The sequence below is a fragment of the Diabrotica virgifera genome, chromosome 3 (genome assembly GCF_917563875.1).
Source record: "Diabrotica virgifera virgifera chromosome 3, PGI_DIABVI_V3a".
Classification (NCBI taxonomy): domain Eukaryota; kingdom Metazoa; phylum Arthropoda; class Insecta; order Coleoptera; family Chrysomelidae; genus Diabrotica; species Diabrotica virgifera.
Window position 1 is genome coordinate 230,742,922 of NC_065445.1, and position 17,698 is coordinate 230,760,619.

Here is a 17,698-nt window from a genome sequence, read left to right on the forward strand (position 1 = left end):
CCAAAATATCGTCTAATGCAGCTGGTGATGATGGGTTAACAATAAAAGATATAAAATTATGCTACCCTTTTTGTGCAGATGCATTATTGAATATAATTAATTCGTGTATTTTGAATTCATTCTATCCATCTGTCTGGAAAAAAGCTATAATTAAACCATTACCTAAAATACCTGAACCAAAGGAGCTGAAAGATCTGAGACCAATAAGTATACTTCCTGTCTTATCTAAAATTTTTGAAAAGCACTTATATAATCAAATTGAGTCATTTGTTGAAATTAACAAAATAATACCTGATTGCCAGTCGGGTTTCCGGAAAAATTTTAGTAGCACTACAACACTTGTCAGCATTTTGAATGACATCAGAGAAAATGAAGAAAAACAAAATAGTACTTGCATGACACTTTTGGATTTTAGTAAAGCATTTGATACTATTGGTCACGAGATGCTGTTGGCCAAACTTCATTACTTTGGCTTTTCCAACAGTGCAGTCAATCTCATGCAAAACCTACTGACGAATAGATTTAGTTGTGTTCTTGTTAATAAAGACTCAAGTGTTGATAAGTCAGAATTTAAATTAGTTAAAAATGGCGTCCCACAAGGTTCGGTAATTTCACCTCTGTTATTTTCCATTTATGTTGCTGACATGAAAAACTGCATTAAATTCTGCAAATTTAAGCAGTTTGCTGATGACTCCCAGTTAAAAATACCTATAAATAGACACACTATAATAGACACTCAAAATAAATTAAATGCGGACCTTAAATGTATATCTTCGTATGCAGAAAATCGCAAATAATAATTATAAATAAAAATAAAAATGCCAGAGAGCTTATCGAAAATACATTACAAATTAACATTAATAACAATCCAATCCCCATTGTAAAACATGCAAAAAATTTGGGTATTATCTTTGATAATGAACTTTCTTTCCAAAAACATGTAAAGAAAAAGTTAACTGCAGGATATCTCAGATTAAAAAATTTATATAAAATAAAAAAATACTTAACATCTAAACAAAAATATTATCTTTGCAATACTCTTGTCTTGTCCCTGTTTGATTATGGTGACGTTGTTTATGGCGACTCTATATCTTGGTTACTTAAAAAGTCAATCCAAAAAATCCAAAATAGTTGTGTAAGATTTTCATATAGAATTCCGTATAATCGCCATATAACACCTTACCTTAATCAACATAACATCCTCAAAATGGTTTATCGAAGGAGGCAACATATGTATAATTTTATATACAAAATTGTTAAGACTGGGAAACCTCCATATTTAAATGAAAAATTTTCAGATTTGTCTAGAATACATACTACACGGAACACTGGAACATTTCTTCTTCCGCGTCACAGAACTGCGGCTTTCCAAAAATCATTTTCTTATCTAGCTGTCAAAATGTGGAACGGGCTGTCAAAAAGAACAAAAAACTTGTCTCTGGTTAAATTTAGAAAGTATATAAGAAACATGTTATTACAAGAACAACTTAACTAAATTAAATTATTAACAACTATTTTTCTACCATCGATCCAGCTGTCGAGAATCTGCACACTGTCCGGCTTCTTGTCCTTGGCACTTTTTCGTTGGGTCTAGAAGTTATATTATAAATATTATCGTATTTGATTTGTTAATGCCCTTCTCCTTCAACACAGTTCAGTTTTGGTTTAGTTTATTAATTTTTTCTTTTGTCTTATATTAAATATTACTTCTCATTGGGGTCTTTTCGCAAAGGTCTACCTTTGTGGTGGACTTTTTGTAATCGGTTTTATAATCGTGAGAAGATCCTTTTTTGTCTAAAAAGTTTTGTATATTCTCTGTTGTATATTGTAATATTCTGTTTTTTTGGCAAAATAAACTTTTTGTATTGTATTGTATTTTTTTTGAAACTTTCGATTTTCTAAATCTGACTGAATTGAAAATTGGGCCAACTCCCATCTTAAAGTTCAGGAAAAGACTCACCCATCCATATGTCAATTATCCATTTTGGTCCAAGGCTGTGGATTTTACGACCCTTTCTATTTATGGTCTGTTTTTCGTTCTCGTCCCCAAAACTCCCAAAATTTTTGAAAATTTAAGTCCGATCTTTTCGGCTTCTGATAGTACTGATCATTACCTTTCCAACGCATGTCTAATTTTGAAAATCGGTTATACCATTCAAAAGTAACCGTGCTCAGAAATATGACTCAATTTTTATTTAAAAAGGGAAAAATGTTTGTGGATATGTATGTATGTGTGTGGAAAAGTTACACCGATTAAAATTTTTTTTTCTGTGTGAAGAGGGGGTGAGAGCCGATTCAGAACCGGTGTAGTTTGTTACTTTTGACCACCCATAAGCCAGCTATAGGACTTGGTAGGTACAAAACGGCATATTTTTTGGGGGTATATATCTTTGGTTCAAGAAGAGACAAGAGAACCGCAAATACACCAAATGTGTTGAGTTAAGCTTTTAAATGGTGTCTAAGCCGTAAGGATCAGACATACACATGGTTCAGTATAGCCGAAAAACTGAAAAACTAAACTTTGAAAATTTTGGTTTTTCGACAATTACTCAAAATTTCAACCTACGAATTGCGTCAATAACTGAGCGTTTGTAGAAAGACTCTAGACGAATCTAACTGTGTATACCTCATATCCGGAAAAATTCGAATTTTTAAGTTATAGGCTTCATAAGTATGATCAAATCTATTTCCTACGGGAAAAAACTGTTTTTCAATCTCAATAATTCCTGTAATAGCTTCAGTTATCATACTCGACCTTATATGCATCAGATACTACTTTTCAATACGTTTCAAACTTATGTTTAGTGATCAAATCGGTTAAACCGTTTAGAAGTTATTAAACTACAAAAGTATAATCCAATTAACGATTATTTCCGAAATGGTTTATGTAGTTGTAGTGTTGTTCTGAAGCTATATCCTTGTGGCATTTTTATAATTAAGTATTTCTATGGGAAATAAGCCACAATTTTACTAAAAAATGAATTTATTAACGTTTCGAAGCCCAAATCGGGTTTCGTTGTCAAAATACAAAATACTATTAAAATAAACAAAAATGTTGTTGCTAAGTAAAAAAAATTCTTCTAATAATTTATTTAATCTGACTCATTTATATTGGCAATTCAGACGTATATTATACATTTTAAAGTAGAAGACTTTAAAATGATATCGCCAATATTTATGAGTTGCGTTCCTGGGACGACTTTACTAAAAGATAGTTCATTCGATTACATGAAATCAATCCCAACTCAAGAATATCCGTCGCAAAAAATCATAGCATATGATCTGTCTTTAAAAAGACAACCAAATGCAACGATGACAGTAAAATTCTCGCGTTAGAAATTTCATAGCAAATTCCATAATAAACATTTTTGTTTATTTTAAAGTAGTTGTAGTGATTACGACGCTAAATTTGATCTGGCAACGGGTAATCCGAGTTCATTTACCGGCCATCCCAATATTTTTTTTTCAATCTATTTCGAATAGAAAATTAATCTAGCGTACATTCGATAACTAGACCATTTATAAAGCTTAACGTGTAATCGAGAAACATTGCAATTAACTTCATACATTTAATTTATAAAAAACTTTGAAAAACTCCTGATACAAGAATAAAAAACCGCTAAGCGCCGTAAAAATGAGTGGCACATACAATATTCCAGCTACAAAAGATCTGATATGAATATTACGTGGCGCGAAAATGTATTTTAATTTTGATGCAAAACAAAATTCTAGTTTTATTTTAAAAGATTTTTCCATAATATTTGCTAAATTTAAAGTAAACGCGCCACAAAAGAGTTTCAAAATTCAAACTGTATCAAAGTTACTCTTTTGTGGCGCGTTTTACTTCAAATTTAGCAAATATTATGGAAAAATATTTTAAAATAAAACTAGAATTTTGTTTTGCATCAAAATGAAAATACATTTTCGCGCCACGTAATATTCATATCAGCTATTTTGTAGCTGGAATATTGTATGCGCCACTCATTTTTAGGGCGTTTAGCGGTCTTCAACGAAAACTTTTCGTTAATAAATTTGCAAAAGTCTGTGTGTTATTGCGTTGCCGCTACTGCAATACTTAGAGCAGATGTATCGATGGATTCTTATGTAGTTTTGTCTTCTGAATCCAAATCTGAAAACGGCATTTCGATATCTCTAACCGTCTTCGAGATAATCGACCTCAAAATCTAAAATGTGACGTCACAATCCGGTTATTTCATACCACGCACGAAACGTCAGCTGAAATCTTTGATTAGGAAGTAGGCTACTTTTTTTTAATCTGAATATGTTAAGCAAAGCAAATGTTATTATTTACATTTGAGTTTGACACTTCGTGAATGTCAAACTAAATTTTAAATTATTTAGCTATTAATAAAATATAAACATTTTATAGTGAATTTAATTATTATATAAAATAATATGTGTAATAAATGTATAAAAATACAATTTGAGTATATTTTGAAAGCAATAATGTATTAATAACTTTCAAAAGGTTTGTACGAGTAAGTATACGGCCTCCCCTTTAATGATAAATAGACTGTTCCATAAGTACTACTACGCTACTACAGTTCATCAGTAAAAAGTATCTTTGTATTATGTATTTCACAATATTTGAAAATTGTTCTTAAAATGTTGTTTGGAATAAAAAATTATAAAATTTGACGAATTTTCTCAAATTATGGATACCAACATCATTTTCATTTATAAATCTTGTATTTTTAATTTGACGAAGAAAAGTTATTCTTCATAAAAAGCTCTTCTTGGTCTAAGATTTATGATGCAACTATCACGAATCAAATTTTATTAATTTTATACGAGGTATATAAAAAATATGAATTTCGAGTAAAGTATCTTTATACACTGCGCGTCATAGAAAACGGGCACCCCAAAAAATGGGTCATGTTTGATGTCAAGTGTCTCCTAAACCTGTCGTCCGATTTAAGTACCTAATTTTTTCAATATCTTATAGCTTTGTTCTTTAATAATTTCGCTGTAATAATATTGTTGCTAAACACGTAAATTTTGATTGTATACCGGGTGTACGAATCAAACTGTGTTTTTTCCTCAAAGTTTGCAACACCCTGTGGCATATTCTAGCATTTATAAAATACTGAAATTAAAATACAACTATAGCCTCAGGTTCTCTTAACATTCTGTTTATTGATACATTCGCTTATATTGGATAATACAAAAGTTAGGTACTTTAACAACAAGCCATGTTCTTCATCAGTACAGGGTGTTTCTAAATAAGTACGACAAACTTTAAGGGGTAATTCTGCATGAAAAAATAATGACCATTTGCTTTATAAACATATGTCGGCAAGTGCTTCGCCTCTGAGATACAGGATGTTGAATTTTTTCTTACAAACCGACTATTTATTTATTGCATTAAAACCGGTTGAGATATGCAAATGAAATTTGGTGGATTTTAAGAAATAGTTATTGCCCATTTTTTGACATGCAATTAAGAATTTTATATTCACGTATGCACGCCAATGGTGAATATAAAATTTTTAATTCTATGTTAAAAAATGTGCAATAACTACGTCATGAAACCCACCAAATTTTATTTGAATATTTCAACCAATTTTTAAGCAATAAATAAATCGTCAATTTGTAAGAAAAAATTCAACATCCCGTATCTCGGCAACGAAGCATTTGCGGGCATACGATTGTAGAGCAAACTGTCATTATTTTTTATTGCAGAATTACCCCTTAAAGTTTGCCGCACTGGTTCTCGCATTTAGAAACACCCTGTACTGATAAAGACCATGCCTAATTATTAAAGTACCTAATAACTTTTGTAATATCCAACATAAGCGAATGAATCATGAAACAGAATGTTAAGAAAACCTGAGGCTATTGTAGGGCTTTAATTTCAGTGTTTTATAAATACTAGAATATTTCACAGGGTGTTGCAAACTTTAAGGAAAAAACACAGTTTGATTGGTACACCCGGTAGGTATACAATGAAAATTTACCTGTTTAGCAACAACATTATTACTATATACAGCGATATTGTTAAAGAATAAAGCCATAAGATATTGAAAAAATTACTTAAAGCGGACCACAGGTTTACGAGATACGAGACATGAAAAATGACCCATTTTTGGGGTGCCCGTTTTCTATGACGCGCAGTGTAGTTCACAACATTTAAATTAGAATGATATATTTGCACATTAAAACATAACTTTTAATTCTAAACAACTTTTCGTAATAGCAATTTTCCATATTATGAATTTAAATACGTATATAAACAAAGTTTTCGTTATGATAATGCTCGCATTTTCAGCTTGTTTAATTCTTGTCTTATTAAGGCACGCCTTTATTAGAGTTATAAATTATTTCAAGGTAGCTAAAATTAACTTGTAGCTTGTAATTGAATTACAAGCATTATTTAAATTAAAAAACAGCTTATTATGTTTCATTTCGGTTCAGAGGTTATCCACCATCCCCATACGTACGTTTCTGTCTCACTTGACGTCTTCAGTGGGGCTACATAAACTCCTATGAATCGAAACGAAACCAAGCTGCCTATTTAAGCAGAATTGTAAAAATAATTCTACGTATCGGACGCTCAAGGGGTAGCGATATCTATTACAGAGAAATGAGAATTCCCAGATCTAAACAATAAATCTGAAAATTCTCTTGGAACCACTTTTTGGTAACATCCTTAATCTCTGCCTTTTACAATTTATAAGGCTAGGACACGACGAATACAGAAGATATTCCTAGACTAATAGACGAAATGTGACTGTATATTGGAGAGTCCCTTTCTTCTTCTTTATTCGTCGTCTCCTTGCCTTATAAATTGTAAAAGGCAGAGAAGACGTCTGGAGAGACAGAAATGTGTGTATGGGAATGGTGGATCACCTCTGAACCAAAATGAAACATAAGCAAAGTAAGGCAAAGTAAGTTTTCAACCTAATAGAAACATTATAGACCTGGATCCCGCATAAGAAAGAAAAGTTGATTAATAGCAAGCTGAAAATTTGTTAATAGCTTAACGGTGTCTAGTCGGACAAACTTTGATGCACGGGAACACTGGAACAGGGGAAGTTTTAATTGTGGAGCATGATAAACGTGTCGTCCTGACAAGTTTATGATTGTGAAAAATAGCAAGTTGTTTTTAAGTTTATTGAATAACCAACGTTATATAATATATGAAAAAATGTTCGTCCGACAAAAATGTTGGGCATTTTAACGAGACCGGCACGTAGAAGATGTCACATCACAGGAATTATGTTGGTGATAAATAGCAGTCTGATTTTTGCATGAGAGTTTAATGAAAGGTTAAAAAATCAATTGGAAGTTCTGTCCGACAAAATGAATGGGAAGTTTTCGTAGTCCGACATTCTAAACATGTAAGATATAGACAAAAATGCTGGTGATAAATAGCTTTCCGACAAAAACGAAATTAAATTAAGTAAATTATTCCTTACAAAGAATGACTGTTGTCGGAAAAAATTAAGGGGTAGATTTCGTGGTCGGACAATTTAAAAAAATAATTTTTGAAATTTTAATAATGGGTGATTATTCTATGTCAAAAGTACCTACAATCAATTACAGTCGATATCTTTCGATTTATTTCAACATCATTTATTACCCGTTGTCCTAGGTAAGCGACGGAAAACGACGCGACGCGACGCGACGCGATGCGATGCGTTGCGATGCGATGCGACCAGTAATTCACGCGACGTGTGGCTTATGTAGCGTCGCATCGCGTCGCTTTCCATCACTCAAACCAGGACAAACGTGACGATGTCAATTATTCATTCCTATTCTTAAGTGTGGGGAAGTATACGGCAGTGTTACTAGAAAATTCATATTTTAAATACTTAACTAAAAAATTCCATAAACGAAAAAGAAAGACAACATATGTCATATATTTAGAACGAGTAAATTTGGAGAGTTTAATAATTTATATCCGAAATTAATGAAATAATCCACGTTGGTTTAAAGAGTATTGTGGCTTATTCACTTTCGATTATATCATTGCAGCTGTTAAACTCAGTATTAATAACTGAGCTATCAATAAGTAATTTTCAAAAACCAAATTCTATTGAGGAGAGGCTGTTACTGACTTTAAGGTATGTTAATGAAAAAACACTGGTACTATATAGTTATTATTAGTTTTTATTTATTTAATAAACTATTGCGTAGCATAATTTGAATTGAAAAAAGCAATGGGGCGTCACACTGTGTCGTGTCTCGTCGCGAACAAATCAAGTTCGCACTTCGTCGCGTCTTGTCGTAGACTGATTAACCCGAAAACGTAGGCCATACACACATACAACCATTACTTGATATTTTCGCGTCGCGTCGCGTCGTGTCGCGTTGTCGCGTTTGTCGTTCACCTAGGACAACGGGTTAGTTACCTTACTGCAATACATTCTAACTAGTAGATTAGGCAAAGTATGGGCCACTCTGTGCATCTAGGTGTAACCGGTGTAACGCCAATATTATGCCATCTTTGTCTGTCACATGCGCGGGATCGCTTGGTTAAAGAGATAGATAGACCACCGACAGACTGTTTGCTCTGTATTCCGTGTCTACCCTTAATAATATGTCTATGAATACATTGCCATTTAAGAATGTCACTTTTGACAATAATTCATAATAAATTGCAATCGTAACTTCAAATTTAAATTAATCGATTTATTTTGGCAGCTAATTATTTCTAGCCGTGCTACATATTACATTATACAGAGAGAGTCTGTAAAGTGGAATAAATTCAATATCTCAAATACTAATTGTTTTTTTGGAAAATGCTCAGACCCGTCGATTAGTATTTCAAATTGTCCTTTTTGACATTCAATAAAAATATATACAGGGTGTCCCAATTTAGAGATATGACGTCATCGTCGATTTTCTTAAATGGCAACACTGTCATTTTGATAGCTAATTTGATAGGGTTTGTAAAGTTATACATAACTGCAAAATATCAAATTTTTATTCTCTACCATTTACAAGATAATAGAAAATAACAAAGTTATATCTGTAATTTGGAATATATTCAATAATTAAAATACTAACTGTTTTTTTGAAAAATGCTCAGACCCGTCGATTAGTATATCAAATTGTCCTTTTTGACATATAATAATAATGTATACAGGGTGTCCCAATTTAGAGATATGACGTCATCGTTGATTTTCTTAAATGGCAACACTGTCATTTTGATAGCTATTTTGATAGGGTGTGTAAAGTTATACACAACTGCAAAATTTCAAATTTGTATTCTCTACCATTTAGATGATAATAAAAAATAACAAAGTTATGAAAAAGAAGTAATCAACTAATAATTGAATTTAATTATTTCAATAAATTAAGCAAAAACTCATAATGTTGCCCTCAATTATTGTCAAATTGTCAATGGGCAACGTTATGAGCATTTGCTTAATTGAAATAAATAAATTCAATTATTATTTGATTACTTCTTGTTCTTCATAACTTTGTTATTTTTTATTATCTTGTAAATGGTAGGGAATAAAATTTTGAAATTTTTCAGATGTGTATAACTTTACACACGCTATCAAAATAGCTATCAAAATGATAGTGTTGCCATTTAAGAAAATCAACGATGACGTCATATCTCTAAATTGGGACACCCTGTATACATTATTATTATATGTCAAAAATGACAATTTGATATACTAATCGACGGGTCTGAGCATTTTTCAAAAAAACAGTTAGTATTTTAATTATTGAATATATTCCAAATTACAGATATAACTTTGTTATTTTCTATTATCTTGTAAATGGTAGAGAATAAAAATTTGATATTTTGCAGTTATGTATAACTTTACAAACCCTATCAAATTAGCTATCAAAATGACAGTGTTGCCATTTAAGAAAATCGACGATGACGTCATATCTCTAAATTGGGACACTCTGTATATATATTTTTATTGAATGTCAAAAAGGACAATTTGAAATACTAATCGACGGGTCTGAGCATTTTCCAAAAAAACAATTAGTATTTGAGATATTGAATTTATTCCACTTTACAGACTCTCTCTGTATATCTCATTTGTAGAAATTTGAGAAAAATTAAGATAAACAATTTTAATAAAAAATTTATTTAGGTACCCTACTTCAATGAAGCCCTTTTTAACTCAAAAAGCATTATAGCATGAAGAATGATATCCAATAGAATTTTGTAAATACGAACTTTGTAAAATGTTCGACAATCACTCAAAAATGTTCCGTTGAATTGTTTCACTTTTTCATTTGATTTCTTAAAATTTAAACTGTTCACACTCAAAAATAAACACAAAACACTCCATAGTTAATATAAATTTTAATTTCCAACACACGAGGCAAACAGAAAGTCAGAGACCATAATATGTGCTTTCAAATAATAATTTGTACAGAGTACAAAATGTCAGACAGACAAATAATGCAGCCTTCTACATACACATACTTACGTCTATAATATGCTTATAAGCACCGACTTTTTACACTCTTCACATTTTTCAACGTCATTTTACAGGGCTAAGATTTGGATATGGAAAAAAATGTATACAACGTTTTTTGTAGGAAATTTTCCATACTTTCTGATGCGCCTAATAAGAAAACCGTAAGTCGTTGCTTTAATATGTTCTATAACATTTTTTTATTATCATTTTGAGAATATCTAGAACACATCTAGAATACCTCACTGTTTTTGGAATGTGCATGTATATATACATGTGCAAGTATGTGAATATAAATAATAATATACAACTAAAATAGCTTTATCAATATGCGACTAAGTCATTCTGAAAAAATGATTTTTTATTTATTTCCTTTAGCCATTTCTTTAACGGTAAAATATTGTAAAACCTCTAAATTTTAAAGAACCGCTTGGATTGACATGAAATTTAGCATACACGTAGCTAATAAGTCAAAGAAAAAAAGTGATATTGTGCCGATATGTGCTTTTGCCCTGGGGGTGGTTTTCACCCCCTCTTGGGGGTGAAAAAATATTCGTCCAAAGAAAGTCAGGAAATGGATAAACTGGCTAATTTTAAGTAACTTTTCTTCTGTAGAGTTTTTTCACTAAGTCAATACTTTTCGTGTTATTTGACAGTGACTATGTTCATTTTTTCAACAAAATAACCACGCTTTTAGAAGGTTTTTCGTAAATAACTCAAATAGTAAGTATTTTGTCGAAAAAACATTTTTAGCAAAAATATAGCCTTTAAAAAATTTTAAAAAATGGTGTATATATCACGTCTCTGCACCTAGTAGAAGCAGAGTTATAGCTAATGAAAAATAGGTTCATATTCGTCAAATTCCAAATGGAATACTTTAACGTGAAATAACCAAAAATTAAGCACTTTTCGGGGAAAATTCATTACAACTTATTTAAAGTGTTTCAAACAAGCTTCATTTTTGTTTTATAAAAAAAATTTCTAACATCAAAATTAAACAAGTTACGCTCAAAATAAAGTTAGTCCCTTTTGGTTTTGGTAAAAAAATCGAGAAAATCACCCCCTAATTAGTATCTTAAATGAACTTAATCGTTACGATTTCACAAGTTTCTTGACTCGTGTATATATTGTTTATATGCTCTGTAAGTTTCATCGGTTCAAAGTCCTTATTATTGAAAGGAATGTAGTTAAAAGGGGTTGAACGAGTCACTGATCACGAATGTATGCAAATTTAGAAACACCAAATCTTAATCAATTTTTGTCTAACAGAAAAACAAAAAATACATGATATTCAGAAAGGCAAATCTGACTTTTTTTGTTTTTCGAGATTTTTGGTATCTCTAGCAATTTTTAAGTTACTTTGAAAAAAAAGCATATTTTTCAAAATTTAAATTTTTAAAAATTTTACTTTGAAACCAAATTGTTTCAAAAATAAGCACTTTGACTCGATCAAACTTACAGATCATATAAACACAATATAAGTAAAATAATTTGTAGAGCGGTAACGATTAATTTCATTTAAGTTGCTAATTAGGGGGTGGTCTTCCCGATTTTTTTTGCAAAAACAAAAGGGACCAACTTTATTTTGAGCGTAACTTGCTTAAATTTCATGCTATAAACTTTTTGTAAAAACAGAAATAAAGCTTTTTTTAAATACTTTAAAAAATTTGAAATAGATTTTCCTCAAAAAGTGCTTAATTTTTTGGATATTTCACGTCGAAATAATCTATTTGAAATTTGGTGAATATGAATCTATTTCTCATTGGCTATAACTCTGGTTCTACGAAATCCAGAGACCTAACGAGTATACCATTTTTTTTTACTTTTTTATGTACTATAATTTTGCTAAGAACGTTTTTTTCGACAAAATACTTATTTTGAGTTATTTGCGAAAAACCGTCCAAAAATGTGGTTATTTTGTTGAAAAATGAACATATTCACTCGCAAATAACTCGAAAAGTGTTGACTTGGCGAAAAAGCTCTATAGAACAAAAGTTACTTAAAATTAGTCAGTTTACCCATTTCCGGACTTATTTTGGACATATATTTTTTCACCCCCAAAAGGGGGTGAAAGTCACCCTCAGGGCAAAAGCACACATCGGCACAATATCACTTTTTTTCTTTGACATGTAAGCTATACGTATGCCAAATTTCATGTCAAACCAAGCGGTTCTTTAAAATTTAGAGCAAAAACCGTGAAAGAATGGAGTACTTGGATTTTCCCAAAATTTTTGTCCGACATATAACTTTTTGCGTTACAAAATATAATTTGTACATAAAAAAATCAAAATTAGCTTGCTATTTATCACCAACATTTTTGTCTATATCTTACATGTTTAGAACGTCGGACTAGGAAAACTTCCCATTAATTTTGTCGGACAGAACTTTCAATTGATTTTTTAACCTTTCATTAAACTCTCATGCAAAAATCAGACTGCTATTTATAACCAACATAATTCCTGTGATGTGACATCTTCTACGTGTCGGACTCGTTAAAATGCCCAACATTTTTGTCGGACAAACATTTTTTCGTATATTATATAACGTTGGTTATTGAATAAACTTAAAAACAACTTGCTATTTTTCACAATCATAAACTTGTCAGGACGACACGTTTATCATGCTCCACAATTAAAACTTCCCCTGTTCCAGTGTTCCCGTCCATCAAAGTTTGTCCGACTAGACACCGTTAAGCTATTAACAAATTTTCAGCTTGCTATTAATAAACTTTTTTTTCTTACGCGGGATCCAGGTCTATTAATAATATTGAAAAATATTACTAAAATATTTCTAATTGAAAACTTATTGGTCCATTTCCCTGGTAACACCTCCATGGCTTTTAAAAATTGCAAGTCAGATGGATGCTGAAGCGAAGAGGACAAGAGGGAATTAAAAAAAATTTATAATTCACGACCCCGTCTGTTCAGGTCGTAAATTCCAACGGAAAATGAACCTACTTACTCAAAGGAGTAAAGACCAATATAAAATAAAATAAAAATTCCATTTTTATTCTGTTGCAATGCGAAGGCAAAACCGTCTTATTTTTCACTTAGAACACGGAGCGCAGACCAGCACTCTAAATCGACGATTTTCGACTCTATTTGGAGTCATCATCAGAGAGCCGTAGGCCTGATGACCTCTGCCCGAAGTGACAAAATCACGAAAGCTTTTCCCCGCATTGCGACTGAAGTTTATGGAGTAGGTGACTAGTGTCATCTGGCAACTGAAAGACAAAGTAAGTTTTCAACCTTTTTTTTTTCGTCTTTAAAGAGGGGGGTCTGGAATCTTCAAAAGACACCTCAGTCCAGAACGCCGCCTGACTGACCTTAGTGCAGGATTCATTCTTCGTGGTACCAGCGATAGTTCCCGAGGTGCTTTAAAACGCTCTCTCGTCGCCGAGGCTACGCCGAATGCCTACCTGCTAAACCAGACCCTCCTCTCTCATCCAGCGCTCCGACAGCGGAATGGCAGCTGCAAGGTCGACATCGCTTCCGAAGCACTTTACCTTCATTTATCCACAGACTGTAAGCAAGGAGGCCCTTCATTTTCCCCGTCCCCCCTTTTTTTTTGGTCCCAAGATTGGGTTTTTTTTTAATTAGAGCTTCTTTCCCACAGTCTGTCTCATACAATATATCTCACTTATTCGCCTCTCGTCAAAACTTATTTCAACCTAATAGACCTAAAGTTTTCAACCTAATAGAGTCGAAAATCGTCGATGTAGAGTGCTGAATTTTTATTTTATTTTTATATTGGTCTTTACTCCTTTGAGTAACTAGGTCCATTTTCCGTTGGAATTTACCAGCTGAACAGACGAGGTCGTGAATTGTAAATTTTTTGAATTCCCTCTTGTCTTCTTCGCTTCACCATCCATCTGGCTTGCAATTTTTAGAAGCCATGGAGGTGTTACCAGGGAAATGGAGTTGAAAACTTACTTTGCCTTTCAGTTGCCAGATGACGCTAGTCACCTACTCCATAAACGTCAGTTGCAATGCGGGGATAAGCTTTCGTGATTTTGTCACTTCGGGCAGAGAGCAGCAGGCCTACGCCTCTCTGATGATGACTCCAAATAGAGTCGAAGATCGTCGATTTAGAGTGCTGGTCTGCGCTCCCTGTTCTAAGTGAAAAATAAGACGGTTTTGTCTTCGCATTGCAACTGAATAAAAATGGAATTTTTATTTTATTTGAAACATAAGCTGTTATTACATTTTTTATTTTACTCATATTATTATGAGTACACGGAATCAACTTTGGTTTGAATTTTTTATAGACGAATAGACGGAATGTGACTGCATATTGTAGAGTCCCTTTCGTCTTCTTTATTCGTCGTCTCCTTGGCTTATAAATTGTAAAAGGGCAGATTAAGGATGTTAGTAGAAAGTGGTTCCAAGAGAATTTTCAGATTTATTGTTTAGGTATAGGAATTCTCATTTCTCTGAATTACAAGCAATTGGACTTCGTAAGTGTTTGGTTTTTACCCAACGTGATCGGAAGTAGAATTGGAAGTCTATTCGTGTAACTTTGCGTCGATTGATATACGATTTCACTAATTTTGAGTCAAGCTGGACTTACAGGACTTGGATTGTACATCTGGTTCCTAAAAAAAAACTGATATGACTCTTAAGAGGCTACAGTAGCGATCAACAGGTAGCAACAAACGCGTTTCAAGATTGCGGCTCTAATTTTGAATATTTTGTCGAGATATTTGGCACACATATTCGTAATATAATAAAGAATGGCGGTACAGGGCCCAATTTCAGAAATATGTTAGTACGTGGAAATTACTTTATAACTAAATAAAATATTGAAAAAAAGAGCCTGTACCGCCATTAAGAAGAAAAAAAAAACTTTCTTCAAATAAACTTTTTTATCCCATGCCTAGATTTTGTGTAATCTTGGAACTACTAATTTTTTTTTATTTTTAACAAGAAATCGAACATATTATAACTAAATAACTAATTAGGCAACATAGAGAAATTATCAGTAGTATTTGCACAAGAGCTCTAAAATTCTATATTAATTTTAGAGATCGAGTGCAATTTGTTGCGATTATTTCATGAATAAAACTGTTAACACCAAAATTTTATTGTAATTTATTTATGTAAGTACAAATTAGTACAATTAAACACACAGTTGTTATAAATATTAATTTGACGGTTGAAAGTCATCACTTTTATAATTTTTAAAACATTAATTGTCATTAATGTCACTGAATGTATTTTTTCGTAGCAACGAAGGGCATCTGACGTAATATACTTGACGACGGGAAATTATCAAAAATTATCCATTTAATTTAGATTTATGTAGCTTTATATTGGTCAGAATCTCCTATAAATGAAATAATCACTGTCATTTTAACAAACCTGCGTCAGATTTTCTCTAGTCTGTTCTGTCATCTTTTTCGATATCTGTTCAGTGCAGTAGTGTGTTAATTTAAGAATTCGTTTTTGTTGTTTCATAGGAAAGTAGTGTTTATTGATAGTTAATGTATTATATATTTGTTGTTGTTGTATAAGTTGTTCGCCTCTTTGAAAGAATAGATTGTTGTTAATTGTGAGTTTTAGTTATATGTAGGTAGGTAAGTATATTTTACGTAAACATATTTCGAATTCTAATGCGAGTATATAAAGCTCTAGGAGGATTTTTTATTCTAAAAATATTATCAATAGTTTAACAAAATGGAAAAAGTAAATCAAACGAAAAATAACGTGAAACCTTCCAAGAAAAAGTCCATTAAAAACCGTGCCAAAATTATGCGAAAATCGAAATTTGTTTCGCTTCACAACAAAAAATGATTATTTATTATTGTTTTATTATTAGATATTTCATGCAAATACCTTTCTAAATACCTATAGCCCAATAAATGACCGTTTTGGAGTGTAATTTCCAGGGGCAACTCCGAATTGCATGAAAATTTGGATTTAGGTTCTACTTACCCTTTACTTCAAAGTTGAATTTGTGCCGTTGGTTGCTTTTACTTGGGAGGTGACATTTACCCCTTCTCGCGGGGTGAAAAACGCGTGTTTACAATAAGGCCGGAAATGGATAAATTGACTTATTTTAAGCACCTTTTGTTCCATAAAGTTTTTTACGTAAGTCAATACTTTTCGTGTTACTCGCGATTTAAAATGTTGATTTTTCGACAAAAAACCACGTTTTCAGACCGTTTTCGCAAATAACTCAAAAAGTAAATATTTTATCGAAAAAAATATTTTTAGCAAAGTGTAGCCTATAAAAAAATGAAAAAAATGGTATACCAGTAAAGTCTACAAATTGAGTAGAAGCAAAGTTGTAGCTCATGAAAAATACGTTCTTATTCGTCTAATTCCAAATCGAATAATTCAACGCGAAATCACCAAAGAAAGAAGCGTTTTTCGGGAAAACCTTATTAACATTTTTAAAGTATCGACAAAAAGCTTATTATTTGTTTTTTACAAAATTTTACAGCATCAAAAATAAACGAGTTACACAAAAAAAAAGTTGGCCCCTTTTTTTTTGGTAAAAAAAATCGTAAATCCTCCCTCTATTTAGCACCCTAAATGAAATTCATCGTTTGAGTTTACTATCTATTTTAACTGTATGTGTAAAATGTGTAAATGTGTATTGTTTATATGATCTGTAAGTTTGATTGGTTTGAAGTGCTTATTTTTGAAAACATTTGGTTTTATAGTAAAAACAAATTTTCTAAAAATTTCATTTTTTCAAAATAACTTAAAAAGTATTAGTGATAAGAAAAATCTTAAAGTGTAAAAAAATGTAGGTTTTGCTATTGTAAATATGCTAGTTTATTTTGTTTCTCTGTAAGACAAAAATTGGTTAAGATATGGCTGTTCAAAATTTGCATACACTCGTGATTAGTGACCCATTCAAGCTTTCTCAGTTATAACCCTTTCAAAAATAAACACTTTAAACCGGTGGGACTGACAGATCATATAAAAAATAGATAGGTAAGTATATTGTTTGTAAAGCGGTAGCGATTCATTTCATTTGGGGAGCTAAACACGGAGAGATTTTCATGATTTTTTACAAAAAAAAAGAGGGCAAATTTTATTTTGAGCGTAACTCGCTTATTTTTAATGCTAAAACTTTTGTTAACAGTTAAATCAAAGCTTTTTAGAAACACTTCAAAAAAGTTTAAATGGGTTTTTCCCGAAAAGTGCTTAATTTTTCGGTGATTTCACCTTGAAATATTCGATTTGGAATTAGAAGAATAAGAACGTATTTTTCATGAGCTACAACTTTGTTTTTATTTGATTGATAGACTTTACTGATACACCATTTTTTTGGGA

The 17,698-nt window shown here is 31.7% G+C and overlaps 1 protein-coding gene across 1 annotated transcript in view; it reads left to right on the forward strand.

The window, feature by feature from the left end:
• LOC126881584 (uncharacterized) overlaps nt 1-17,698 on the forward strand; it is a 56,491-nt gene that overhangs the window by 11,902 nt on the left and 26,891 nt on the right. The window lies entirely within an intron of this gene.